We start from the raw sequence: 9,505 nt of genomic DNA, 5'->3' as shown, positions 1-9,505 counted from the left end.
TGAGGATTTATTAGCAGGATTTATTAGTAGCTCTTTTTAACTCACGTACATATACTTTAGAAAGCTTTATACTGCATAAGTATAAAGAAGTAAACTTACTTTAAAAATAACATGTATTTTCTATTAGAAAATTATGTTCATTGTAGAAAATAAAAGTAGTATGTCATTTATAGTGAAACTGAGAGTTTATGGTTATTTCTACAAAGATTGAGCATGGGTCTCTGACCAGGAGAAAACAAAACAAAACAAAACAAAAAACCCAACCTTCCTTATTTATCATTCCATAGAAAAATCACCTTGACTTTGATCATTTTCAACTTATATTACCTAATTTAGAAATACCAGTCATGACGAAAGTGAAGATCACCTATACTGAAGAAGTCTCTCATTCTCTCTTTTTCTTTCTCACATTCTCTTTAGATTTGTGTTTATTTATATTTATAGGATTTTACATAAGACAAGTTCAGCACAGTCCTTAAAAATTGTTTTTGTTTAGCCTACAATGTATTACTGAAAAACATGTACTAAAGAGCGATGAAATAAACGTGTCCTTATGGTCAAGAATCTATGAAACTATTTGCCACAAAAGTAGATGGAGACATGGAGGGGGCACCTGGGTGGCTCAGTCAGTTGAGCGTCCAACTTCGGCTCAGGTCATGATCTCACGGTTCATGAGTTCGAGCTCCGCATCAGGCTCTGTGCTGACAGCTCAGAGCCTGGAGCCTGCTTCGGATTCTGTGTCTCCCTCTGTCTCTGCCCCTTCCCTGCTTGCTCTCTTTCTCTCTCTCTCTGTCTCTCAAGAACAAATAAAAATAAAATAAAAATTAAAAAAGTTTAAGAAATAGATGGAGACATAGAAGATTAAATAAGTATACAATGAGTTCATTTATATAGTTCTACATATTTAATCTTGCAAACCCAACTCATGACAGCACTTATGAAAACAAAACAAAAACAAAAAAAAATTAAAAACCTTAGAAAGTAATAATAAACACAATGCTGCCGAAACTCAGCTCCACCACATCCTCAGTTCTGGTTTGGATGTAACACAAGTGTTTTCAATTGCACTGGGTGGAGGCCCTGGCAGGAAGGAAGCATCGGATATTGCTGGAACATATCTTTGTTTGAGCAACAGCTAATGAGAAAGGTCACCATTATGCTTTGCTTTCAAACACTGTGCCTGTTTTGAAATTAGTACCGAACATTTCATCATAAATGTTGATTTATAATCATGGAAGTACACAACCGGGTAATATTAACTTTTTTCCTCCTAAGTGGAGAATAAGAACCAAAGCTTATGTTCTCACCACTGTTTTGATCGGAATGGGCTCAGGGTTCCTGGCTATTTACAAAATTCCAGTAGTGGATTTAAAGAAAATGTAGCCTTATACATCTCCCCCCCCCCCCCCCCCCCCGGAGTTTTAGTGTTATTTGTATTCCTGTTAATCTCACTGCCAGTGTTTGAGATGCAAGACTTTTGGGACTTTGTTTCCTAACATTTTATTGTATTTGCTTAGTGGATCCAGTCAGTGGCACTGAGATCCTAAGAAAGAGCTCAATTTTTTTCTGTGCAAAGTGTTTACGGACAAATGCAATAAACTTGAGAAGGCCTCCTTCCAGAATGGGCTGACTTATATCAAGGATAGTAAAAGCAGCAATAACAATAAAAGCAGATATTTCGGCTACAACTTTGGGAGTGGGGAGAGGAATCTCTTAAATCTCTCCGTTTATATTTTTGGTTTTCCCTGTTGGCCAGGCTGTTGTATTCCCATGTCCGCAGCACGTTCCACTGTGGGAGCCTGGAACTCTGAGAATAAACTTTGGGAAAGGCTGGGTCCACCCTCTGGGGATAAGGGAGCCAGAGGGAGGAAGGGGAGGGGGTAAAGGAAAAGGCAAGGGGCCGGCTGTCTTCCTGTGTTTGGATGACCTTTCCTTATGTTTATCTGGCAGGACTGGGCAGCTATGCTGGGTTCGATGTCAGTCTGCCATGTTGGCTGCATGTGACCTCTTTCTTAGCTTCAAGTGGGTAAAGGAGCTTTGCTCCTGCTGGAGGGACTAGATTAAAATCTCTGAGAAAACAAAAAAGTGTACAAGTTTGTGAGGGGTGAGTGCCTAGACAAAGAAGGCTTAGCAAACAGACACATATGCCTGTGTCTAATGGGTTCCCAAGGGAAAGATCTGGGTGTCTCTTGGAGCCATTTGAGGCAGGACCCACCTGTGCCTCTGCCCTCTTGCTGGGCACAAGACTAGAGACTGCCTTCCTTCTGAATCCTCAGCATTTAGTATAATGCTCCCCACCCACAGGGACTCCATAAGTATTTCGTAAATTAGTAAATAAATGAATGAATGAATGAGCAGTCACCAAGAGGTGACTGGGCAACAGGCAGCAGGTCATACAAAACCTAATCTATTCTCCAGTCCCTGCTCCAAGGGCCTTGGGTAGTAGCTGTAGCTCCACTTCAAAGCAACCATTTTCAAACCTCCCTGCCTCACATTCCTAATGGGTGAGTCACTTGTTTCTTCTGGACAGCTGGGTCGAACTTTTTTGGTTTCTACCTTTCCTTTGTATTTCATTGTGAACCTCTCACCCTGGTCTGGCCTTAACTTAAATGTTACTTCCCCAAAGAAGCTATCCCTTCATGCCCTCCCTCTCCTCCATCTAAATTAGAGGCCCCTGAGAAACTTCTTATGAAACTCTGTTTTCTTCATAGCACTTAAGACAATGTCTAATCATATTCATTTGTGTGACAATCCATGCCATGTCTGTTTTCTCCACTAGATTACACACTCCTTAAAGACAGGGAACCATATCTATTTTTTCATCACTATAACACAATACCTGACATATAAGCACTCAGCAAGTATGTGTTACATGAATGAATGAGTCAATTAGGGAATGGATTATACCTGAGAGGAGAATTCGTAGGTTACTGAGTGGAGGTAGAGGATAAAGGTCAGAGTCCAAAAGTTCTATTCCAGTCAGACCTTGGACACTTCGCGAGTTTGAGATTCTGGAAGAGGACAGAGTGGTTAACAGACATAAATAATGTTGTCCATTTACCTTTGGAAGCTAGCTATCACTCAGCGTTCCTGGGAGTACCGTAATTTTCTTTTTCGTACCCAACATAGCAACTTCTTCCACCTTTTCAGTAACAGAGGAGGGTATTTTGGTCACCAGGTATCCAAACCTCAGAAGGACTCTTGACTTTTCTTTTTTCCTCATACCACACAGCCTCATAATACTTCTTGTTAGTTTCATCCTTCCCATTCCATTGAGGACCACTTGATCCAGTGGACTAGTCAGGTTTCTTTCTCTTGTAAGTTATAGAAATTCAACTCCAACTAGCTTAAAACCAGGAATGTATTGAATCATGCATCCAGGAAGTTGATGGGGACAGTGGCTTTAGATGTGTTTAAATCTAGGGGTCAGACGATTGCTCAGGATTCCGCCATCTCTTTGCTTACCTTAAAAAGGGCAGCTATGATCCCTGGCTCACAACCTCCTCGTAGCACCAGAGAGGACTCTGAGTGCCCCCATGAGACCACTCCTGAATCAATCCCTTTTTGGGGAAAAGGGGCAAGACTCTGACTGTCCTGGCTTGGGTAACATGCTCACTCTTGTGGTTCTTGTATGAGGGTGGGGGTGGGGCACAGTAGTAGAATCACAGAAGGAGTTCCTCAAGGAAAAGACAGATTGTGTAACTAGGATGACCTGAGGAAATGGTGCTAAATAATCAAGAACAATAGAATGCCTTCCTGCAATAGACACCCTGTGCCAGGTGCAGCGGTAGGTCTTTAACCTACACGAGGCAGAATGTACAGGGGAGATAGGGATGCACTATGGAATCGGATTGCTTCAGTCTAAATCCTACCTCTTCCTCTTACTAGTTATGTTATTTTGGGCAGATTAACCTCTCTAGGTCCAATTTTCTCATGATGAACCAGTGATATAAGACGTTCAATAGACTACTAGCCAGCCTTGAAAGGGAAGGAAATTCTGACACATGCTATAACACAGATGAACTTTGAAGACATTATGCTAAGAGAAATGAGCCTGCCCAGAAGGACGGATGCTGTATGAGTCCACTTACATGAGGTGCCTAGAGTAGTAAAAAACATAGACACAGAAAGTGGAAAGCAAAGGGCTGGGGCTGGCAACCGGGAGTTACTTTTTAATGGGCATGGACTTTCACCTTGGGAAGATGAAAAAAGTTCTGGAGATGGATGGTGATGGCAATTGTGCAACAATTGCGTGTTCATAACCCCACTGAACTGTACGCTTAAAAGAGCTAAAATGGTCAATTTTGTGTTATGTATATTTTACCAAAATAAAATAAAATGGTGATGTAAGGATCAAATGAGACACCAGGCATAAATGTGAAATACTATTAATTCTCATAATAATCCTTAGAATGAGGTATTGTGATCTCTAGCTTTCTCACTAGATGGAGACTTGGAGGTTAAGCAACTGATTCAAGGCTACCCAGCTAGAAAGTGGCAGAGCCAGGGGCGCCTGGGTGGCGCAGTCGGTTAAGCGTCCGACTTCAGCCAGGTCACGATCTCGCGGTCTGTGAGTTCGAGCCCCGCGTCAGGCTCTGGGCTGATGGCTTGGAGCCTGGAGCCTGTTTCCGATTCTGTGTCTCCCTCTCTCTCTGCCCCTCCCCCGTTCATGCTCTGTCTCTCTCTGTCCCAAAAATAAATAAAAAACGTTGAAAAAAAAAAATTTAAAAAAAAAAAAAAGAAAGTGGCAGAGCCAGATTCAAACCCAGTACTTGACCCCTGAGCCCTGCTGTTTTCCATTATACCACATTTCTTCCCAACACACTGCTTACTAGCTACTGTTGCCTGATTAATATTTTAAAATGCTACTTTGATTACATCAAGCTCCTGCTTAACAAAAACTTAAGGGATCTACCCCTGGTCTAAAGCCCAAATGCCTCCCCAATGGCAACTCTCCTTGCCATCTGACCCGTTACTTTTCCAGTTTCACCTCAAGGTCAAGGACCTGCTTTACCATACACTGTGTTATCTATGTCCATAGCATATACTGGTTCTCCTGCTGGGACACTGTTGAAATTCTCCCCACCTTTCAGTGCTCTGCTCAAGACCCAACTCCTCCAGAAAGCCCCACCTAACTGAAAAAAAACATTGTTACTTCTTTCCCTTCCCTGCCACAGTATGTATTATTTGATAGTGATGCATAATGTGCTTTAATAGAAGTTATTACTTCAGGGGTGCCTGGGTGGCTCAGTCAAGCGTCCAACTTCGGCTCAGGTCATGATCTCATAGTTCGTGGGTTCGAGTCCCACATTGGGCTCTGTGCTGACAGCTCAGAGCCTGGAGCCTGCTTCGGATTCTGTGTCTCCTTCTCTCGTTGTCCCCCTCTCCCCACCCCCACTCATGCTGTGTCTGTCAAAAATGAATAAACATTTTTTAAAAAGTTATTCCTTCAGTTGTTTATGTCTTATCTCCACAGCAGGCCACCTGCTCAGGGAGAGCAGGGATCGTGTTGGTTCTTCTTTACATTTCCCACAATGCTGCCTTAGTGTTTTGCTTTGCACAGCAACTTAATAACAATGTCTTAATGATGCTGATTCAGGAAACATGACAAATGATGACTAGTTCACTCAACCATGATTTGGACTGAGGAAAAACATGTATTATTCCCTTTCTTGTTAGAGAAGGTGCTGGAACTTTTCCTTGTACTTTTAGGCCAATTCAGGATATAATGTTCCTAGTCAGCTTGGAAATGAAAAGATTGAGTCTGGTTAAAAAGCTGATCTGCCGGTAGGCCTGTGTGAGAGGTAGATGTCTCCTACTGATTAAATTCTGAGAAACAGAAGCAGGCAAAACTATTTACAAAGCCACCAGAGACAAAGCAGTGTTGTTTTGTTTTGTTTTGTTTTGAGCACATCCCCCAAAATATAAAAGGTCGTTTCAGGTTCTACAACTAGTGTCTACTGTGCAAATACTGTAGTCTCTACAGAGGTACTGGAAATGTTATCATAATGTCTTCAAGTCCATAAACCTTGCTAATGACACTGTCCTTACCTCCAGCCCCTGCTTAAATGCTAGTCCTCTGTGAACCATGTAGAAGATCTGCAGACGTTCTCCAGGAAGAGAATCAAGGTCAAGGTGCTGGAAACAGTGCAGAGATGATATTCAGCAAAAAGCCCTCTTGCAGTAGTTCTGAGTGGTTATCAGGTTTGTCCTGATTGGCCAGTTCCCATTCTTTAAATATTTTGAGCATCATCTCTGAGCAAAGGGACCAGCGCTGGAAGTGCAGGTAGTTCCATTTGATTGGAGCACAGAACACCAATAGGAGAATGAAAGATGAGGCGGGGCAACAAAGGTAAGGACCAGACCTTGAAGGAATTCAAATCAACCATTGGGGCAGATAATCCACAAAAAAACTGTTAAGGAGAAAATGACTCTTCAGCACATTTTCAAAAGATGAGAGATACCAGCTAATAGGTTTTTATAATGTACTGGGTGAGAGATGATGAAAACTCAAACCAAGATGGAAACTCAAGCCAAGTGCCTGGGTGTTGTATGGAAACCAATTTGACAATAAATTATATTTGGGAAAAAAAAAAAAACTTGGCCGTGCCAATGGATAGGAGGGGATAGATGTAAAAGGTATCTTTTTAGGTAAAATTGACTAGATTTATGATTGATTAGAGATAGTGGGAGAAGAAGTGTCAGGAGGAGTCAGAATCTGAAATGTGAATTTTCCAATTGGTGGTATGTGCAAAGAATACATTGATGTTTCGTGTTTATTTTCCCTCTCTTACCTCGAAGTTCAGGGAATAAGTTGTGGTGGATCATACAAAATACATGAGCAGAGCAGATGACCATGAGGCTGCTGGCCACTCTTAAAAACTGCAGTCACCTGGGGCGCCTGGGTGGCTCAGTCGGTTGAGCGTCCGACTTCAGCTCAGGTCACGATCTCGCACTCCGTGAGTTCGAGCCCCGCATCGGGCTCTGTGCTGACAGCTCGGAGCCTGAAGCCTGCTTCAGATTCTGTGTCTCTCCATCTCTCAGTGCCTCCCCTGCTCATGCTCTGTCTCTGTGTCAGAAATAAACATTAAAAAAACTTTTACAAAAAAAAACAAAAACAAAAAACTGCAGTCACCTGATTTGACCACATTTTGGTTCAGTGAGCCTGCACAGGAACTGCTTATTTGAAATCACATGAGTTCAGCTTGCCATGACTGAAGCAGATATGGAGAACATTCTGAAGGCTTATGGCAACTATGAAAGCAGCAGGCAGATGCCTTTGGATGAGGCCATTTCCAAACCTTCTCACAGGACATCGTTTCCTCTTTGCAGGAGTGGAGCCCTGGGTATCATCGGGACTGCTACAAATACTTTGGGGCTTTCCTCATCTACAGAGCAGTTGGGATGGGAATGGGGAGCATGCCGCAAGTCTGGAGAGCCCCAGGGGAGAGACTCTGAGTTATTTCCCCAAGGTGGAACAGAGAATCACCTGGGTTTGCAAGGGAGATAAAATGTAAAATGATTGATTTTATGATATCCATCATCGAATCCCTTATGACTGCCTTCTTGAATAGTTCTTTAACTTTGCTTGTCTAAGTAAAGGAAAACATAATAAACCACAAACAATTTGAAACATTAGTAGACTTTTACATTTCATCTAGATCTTGGCTCTTCGATTTTATAACTCGGGATTTTATTTTGAATGGGATTTGTTCCAAATAGCAGTAATTTCTCCTCTCAGTGAGGACCAAGACTATAGTATCTTTATAATTTTAAAAATAAACTGTTCTTTGGACCTGCAAAGAAGTATTCAGATGTCGTAACCTGAAAATGCCTCAGAATTTTCCCACACTCTAACAAATCCCTAAACAGTCAAATGGATATGCACCAACATTTCTAGATCCCCTTGGGAGCACATTTGAGAATGCTTAGTACCGAAGAAAATGTTAGGGAAATATATACACACTCAAGAAATAGGGGTTTACACCAAAAGTATTCTCCTGTCAACAGAAGGAAAGTATCTCAAATATAACATGGTAATGCATATAAGATAAATTATTTATACAATACAGAGAGCAGTGTCACTTAACCTTCTTGCCAACAGGTTAACATTTTTATTTTAGTAACATGTTTAAAGAAACAAACCAGTAAAGAAAAAAAGAGAGAGAGAGACGAACCAAGAAATGGATCCTTAACGACAGAGAACAAACTGATGGTTCCCAGAGGGGAGGTGGTGGGGGATGGGTCAAATAGGTGATGGGAATTAAGGAGTGCACTTGTCATGATGAGCACCGGTGATGTATGGAAGTGCTGAATCACTATATGTACACCTGAAACTAATATTAAACTGCATGTTAACTGTATTGAAATTTTTTTAAAAAAAGATATTTGAAACAACACAACAGGAAAGTTAAATGCCTCTTCATTTATTTGGTGAAGAGAAAACGTACATATTTCTTTTTTTTTTTTTTTTATGTTTCTTTTTGAGAGAGGGTGCAAGCAGGGGAGGGGCAGAGAGAGAGGGAAGCAGAGGATCCCAAGTGGGCTCTGGGCTGACAGCAGGGAGCCCTGTGAGGGGTTCTTGAGATCATGACCTGAGCTGAAGTCGGACGCTGAGCCGCCCAGGCACCCCAAGAAATAAAAATATCTTAATTTCTTTTCTCCTCCCTCCCTCCCTCTGTTATGCTTATCTTAGCCACACCCAATCCCAGAATGAGCCCAACGAAACCATTCTTTGGCCTTCTACTTAGCGGCTAAGCACTGATGGAAAGCATCACCCAAACTGGAAATAGATGCTGTTATAAATTCTTGGCTGCCTCCTCATCTGCAGGACAATCTAATAAGCTAGCTCTCTATTATCCATAACAATTGTTTCATACTTCACTCTCCTCAAACATCTGATCTTTTCCTCTTCCTCCACGTCTTATTGTAAATGAATGGCTTCGGATAACATTTCATTACAGAAAATATAAGCGATCTTGACCGAAACCATGAAAGGATTTTATCAAGGAACATCAAGTGGTTATAAAGATTGTCCAAAAAGTAAATACACAAGGATAACCGAGAAAATGGCAAAAACAAAAATGACAGGGGCAATATTGCCCTCCCAATTATCAAACAAACTATAAAGATTCCATAATTAAATAACATGGGGTTGCTGAAATAGATAATGCATCAAATGGCACAGGCCGGAGACCACATCTTTAGAATATAAGATAAGATAAAGGTAACATTTCAAAACAGAGGATAACGATAGAATATTAACAAATGTTGTTGGAAAATTGGCTGTCCATTTGGAAAAGATAAAGTTTTATCTCTGCTTCTCAGAAATTCAAAAAAAATGGATAGATTTTAAAAGCTGTGTGTTAAAATACAAAACAAAATTATAAAAGTACAAACTGGAAATATGGGAGAGCGTTTTTAATTTTCCTGATGGGAAAGGCCTCAAAAAGCCAGACTTAAAACCAAGAAATAAATAACCAGAAAATCCGACAAACTGATTATC

At 41.2% G+C, this 9,505-nt stretch overlaps 1 long non-coding RNA gene across 1 annotated transcript; it reads right to left on the bottom strand.

Moving 5' to 3' along the window:
• Nucleotides 1-1,705: 1,705 nt before the first annotated feature.
• LOC131493377 (uncharacterized) lies at nt 1,706-6,532 on the bottom strand. Its single transcript, XR_009252609.1, has 3 exons — nt 6,052-6,532; nt 2,908-3,011; nt 1,706-2,069 (listed from the first exon to the last, which is right to left on the bottom strand). It is a non-coding gene; the product is annotated as an uncharacterized LOC131493377 (long non-coding RNA).
• Nucleotides 6,533-9,505: the final 2,973 nt, after the last annotated feature.

Source organism: Neofelis nebulosa, chromosome 2 (assembly GCF_028018385.1).
Source record: "Neofelis nebulosa isolate mNeoNeb1 chromosome 2, mNeoNeb1.pri, whole genome shotgun sequence".
Classification (NCBI taxonomy): Eukaryota; Metazoa; Chordata; class Mammalia; order Carnivora; family Felidae; genus Neofelis; species Neofelis nebulosa.
The sequence above is the reverse complement of the archived record's forward strand: the minus strand, read 5'-3'. Positions and strand labels throughout refer to the sequence as shown.